This window comes from Alligator mississippiensis, chromosome 3 (genome assembly GCF_030867095.1).
Source record: "Alligator mississippiensis isolate rAllMis1 chromosome 3, rAllMis1, whole genome shotgun sequence".
NCBI classification, from domain to species: Eukaryota; Metazoa; Chordata; order Crocodylia; family Alligatoridae; genus Alligator; species Alligator mississippiensis.
This window is the reverse complement of record NC_081826.1, coordinates 38,282,590-38,287,351: the sequence shown is the minus strand read 5'-3', so window position 1 is coordinate 38,287,351 and position 4,762 is coordinate 38,282,590.

The window sequence follows — 4,762 nt, the reverse complement described above, 5'->3', positions numbered from 1 at the left end:
GGCTCCGCCAATCACCGCGCCGCAACGCACTGCTCGTGACGTCAAGCGGGGCCATGGCAACAGCGAGGGAGCGCGTGCGCACGCGCGCCTGTACCCGCCCCGCCCCGCTCCCCTCCGACGCCCCCACGGGGGGGGTGGGGAGCGGCCACACCAACTGCCGCCGGCACCGGCGCGCGCAGCCGCGAGCGACCTCCGTCCCGGCCCGCCCACTCCCTCCCTCTGCGGGCTGCGAGGGTGCGCGCTGCGTTGCGCTGCGGGGGGCGGCTCGGCCGGGCTGCGGCAGGGCGGGGTCGCCCCCCCCCCCACCCCGTGCGGGGCCTGCCCAGGATCCGCGTTGCGCCCCCCTCCCCGAGGGCCCCGCAGCCTGGCCACCGACACGGGGTTGGGGCCGTGCTCACTGGGATGGGAGCGGCCCCCCAGGGGGCGGTGCGGTTGCGGCCCGCAGCCCCCACTTGCAGCCAGTTCGGGAGCCCGGCTTTTCCGCGGGGCTGGGTGAGTGCTGTTCCCGGGCAGGATGCGTGGCAGTAGCCAGCCCCGATGCAGCCCGCGGACGTGCCCCGCTGTGGTGCCATCTCCAGCCTGTCTGGGACGGTGCCACATGCGGTGCCCGGGCAGGGCTGGTGTGACACGAGCTGCCTACGGCGCCCACTGGTATCATCGAAAATGAGGGTGAACCGTAGTTTAACCCCCTGTTCACATCAGGGCTTTCCCAACTAGATCATTTCAGCCAATGCGGTGTCTACCTGGGTCTTAAAAACCTCCTGGGATGGAGATCTCACCAGCTGTCTGGGTAACCTGCTTCAGTGCTTTACTGCCCTCCTAGTAAGGACATTTTCCCTAATATCTAACCTAAACTTCCCTTGCTGCAGCTTGACTCTGGTGCTCCTTGTTCTGTCATCTGCCATCACTGAGGACAGCCTAGCCTGGGTAGGCAAATATTTGGGCCCATGGGCCATATAGCTCCCTAAAACTCTGTTGTGGGCTGGGTCACCCCCCCCCCCCACACACACACACAATTGCTCCCCAAACCTCCCTATGTGGAATGGGGCTGCAGGTGGGCAGGGAGCTGGTATAGGTGCCAGGGCTGCCCTGCGCCTTCACCCCACTGAGTGCAGGAGCCTGGCGTGGCCCAGAGGTGGCGCTGGTGGCTGCAGCAGTGATGGGGAGGAGCTGCAGGGCAGTGGGTCCCACTGGCACGAGCTCCAGGTCTTACATTTTATGGTTGCCGCCACTGCTGTTCATTGGGGCCAGAGTGGGCAGGTCCAGGGAGAGCGCTGCAGGGACCCCGAACCCCACACACGGCACGCCGTGGCCAGGGTGGCACACTCAGCCCAGGGCTCAGGCTCAGCCTGTACTAGTGTCCATGGAGCCAGAAGCAATGGCAGCAAGAAGGAGCCACCACTGACTGTCGCCTCTGTGTCTAGACCCCCACCACCTAGAGGGACCATGTTTTTAAAATGCAAAGGCAGGGCACATTCCCACCTTCCCCTCCACCTCCTCGCTGGTGGCAGAGCCAGAGCAGAGCAAAATGGAGCAGGGGGGCAGATACAGGTTGTGTGCTGTGGGCTCCGGGCAGCCCTGCTGCCCTCTCAGGAGCCCCATGCCAGCCATACCCCCCCTGCTTGTCCAGCAGCAGCAAGGGATCCAACTCCACACCTCTGCCATCCCCACTGCTGCCTGGGGGGAGTGTTGCCATGGCGGTGGGGTCTCCCTGTGGGGAGGACAGCAGGACAGGCAGCCACAAGCTTACAGCAGGCAGCCTGTATCCACCCCTGCCCTGCACACACATCTGGGAGGCACGTGCCTCCCATGCTCTCCCCCCCCCAGAACAGCATGTAGCAGTGGGGAGCTGCCCCCCTCCCATGCCCTGTGCCCCCTGGATGAGCTGCCCGTGGCTGTGTCCTACTCTATGCACTGCCCTAGCTGGGCAGTGCCCCCAGCCCCATCCCACTCGCTTCCTCACCACGGAGGCCTCGATCTACACCCCATCCCTCCATACCTTCTCTCCTCCCCATAAACCCTCCCTGACTTACCTGCAGGGAGCTGCTTTCCATGCTTCCCAGCTGTATTTCCCAGCCATGTGTGTGGGCATACACATGCATGTGGCACCACCTGCATCCTGCTCCCAGCAGCCCCAAGCAGCCCCTCGCAGGCTGGAATGCTGCCAGCCTGCAGGGAAATACGCCATTTCCTGTGGATCCCTGCATGATGCTGTGAATCTGGGACAGCCTGGGACCAGGACTTGAGGTTCCCATTCTGGGACTGTCCTGCCCAATTAGGGGCAGGTGGTCACCCTACTACTGCCACCAGCACTGCCCTTCTGCCCAGTGGAGTGACTGGAGCTGATGCCTGGCTTCGGTGGTAGTGGCTGGGTGCAGATTTGGCAGCGGCAGCAGTGGCTCCTTCCAGCTGCTGTTGGCAGCCCTGGCCCCATGGAGGCCAGCACAGGCAGGGCCTGAGCCCCAGATCCAAGTGCACTGTCTTGGCCCTGGCCCCAGCCCCGGCCCCAGCCTGTGTGAGGGTTCAGGTTCCCTGCAGTACCTGCTCCAGACCAGACCTGCCCACCCTGGCCATGATGAGGAGCAGTGGCAGCAGCAGTGGTGAGAAAAGCAGGACCTGGAGCCCATGCTGGGGCTGCCACTGCTGCCACCGCTCGTTGTGGTTGCTTCCTCCGTCTTTCTTCTCTAGACTCAATAAGCCCAGTTCCCTCAGCCTCTCCTCATAAGCCATGTCCCCCAGCCCCCTCACCGTTTTTGTTGCCCTCTGCTCTTGAATTTGTCCACATCTTTTCTGTAGTAAGGGGCCCACAACTGGACACAGTACTCCAGATGTGGCCTCACCAGTGCCAAATAGAGTGGACTACAGGCAGTCCTCGGCTTACAACATTGCAAGTTACAATGTTTCACACTTACAACGTTTATAAATTGACACCATGTTTCAACTTTCTGATGTAAGTTTTGATTTTACAATGCTTGATCCGATGTGACGACACACCAGCGAACAAGTTCACTGTGTCATCTGTCTCCCTGGAGAACATCTGTCCAAACTGCCTTGGACAGTTTCTTTAAGAAAGCAGACAAGACTCCAGAAAAACCTGGAGCCAAGACTCCTGAGAAGACTCCAGCCAAGAGCACTTCAAAAAGTCCAACCGAGAGCCCTTCAAAAAGTCCAGGAAAGTCACCTCAAAGAAGTCCTTCCAAATCAATATGATTGCTATTTACAATATAAATGCATTCATGTAGCTATATGACTCATCTATAGTTGATCAAGTACACAATTCTGGGGTATTTTTGGTGAAAATAGGGTATCGAGCTTTGGTTCAGGAACCAATCCCCCATTTATAACATTGTTTCTTATGAGAAAATTGGTTCCAAGTTACAACGTTTCAATTTAAGCTGTGGCTTTCAGGAACCAATTGTGTCCTAAGTCGGAGAACTGCCTGTAATCACTTCCCTCCATCTGCTGGCAATACTCTTACTAACGCAGGCCAGTATGCTGTTAGCCTCCTTCGCACAATGTTGGCTCATATTCAGCTTATTGTCCACTGTAACCCCCAGGTCCTGTTCTGCAGAGCTGCTCCTTAGCCAGTTGGTCCCCAGTCTGTAGTCGTGCATTGACTTGTTCTGTCCTAAGTGCAGGAGTTTGCACCTGTTCTTATTGAACTCCTGCCAGTCTGGGGCTCATGCTGCTTGTGGTGCCTACACTGGAGTAGCCAGGGGGTGCTACGTACAGCGCAGGTCCCAGAATGGCTGGAGTGGGTGCTGTGTGCCGTGTGTGTCCCAGGCTGGCTGGGGTAGGCACTGTGCATGTCCTAGACTGGCCAGAGCAGGTGCCATGTATGTTGCATGGCCTGGACTGGCTAAGGCAGGCCCACATGCAGTGCAGGTGCCAGGCCAGGTAGAACTGGCACCCTGTGTGGTGCAGGGCTGATCTGGTGCATGCCATGTGAGCTTTGTGAATCAACTCCAGACCCAGGGGCAGTACTGGGGGTGGATGATGTGCCTCTGTATGCCATGTCTGTTCCATGGGCCACCTCCTTTACATGCATAGCTTATACTGTACATCTCTGAGTTAGTTTATGAGATGCAAATCTACCTTGCCTTCTGCCTGACTTCAGGCTACCTACCTCTCTCTCCTAATGGACAGAGCCAGCTCCATCCATCCCTGAAGGCCCAGCCCCACAGGCTGAGGATCAGTGTCAGGGCCTGACTTACTCTGGGGAACAAGTAACAAGGGTAAGGTTATAGGTTCAACGTGAGAGCAAGGAGTCAGACAAGATCCTCAGTCTTCTCACAAGTTAGATAGGTGAAGGCCATACAACTGCAGTGGAAGGTGAAGACAGTTTCTTGGCCAGCTTTTCAAAGTTTCCAAAGAACAGGGGGGGAATGTGGAAACTGCCCTTTATGGACCTGCCCAAAGTCTATTAATGGAAGGTGGTAAAGAAATAGACTCCCTCATACTGTCTTATTACAAGTCCCTGCATTGCCTGGGAACAAAGAATATGCCCTAAATTTTATTCCTGTGGGCCACCTCCCTGCACAGAATTCCTCATTTTTTAGACAGGGAAGGGAGAACTTCTTCGTGCACTTCAGTGAGATGTTACTGGTAGGACAAGCTATATAAGCAGGCCTAAATGGGGAGGAGAGAAAGACCCACTGGTGTTTGTAAGAGGCAGGAACAGTCTCTCCAGAATAGAATGTTTTTGAGACTTGATACAGATTTGTCTCAGATCCCCTTGTTCATTCAAAATTAAAGGAAAGAC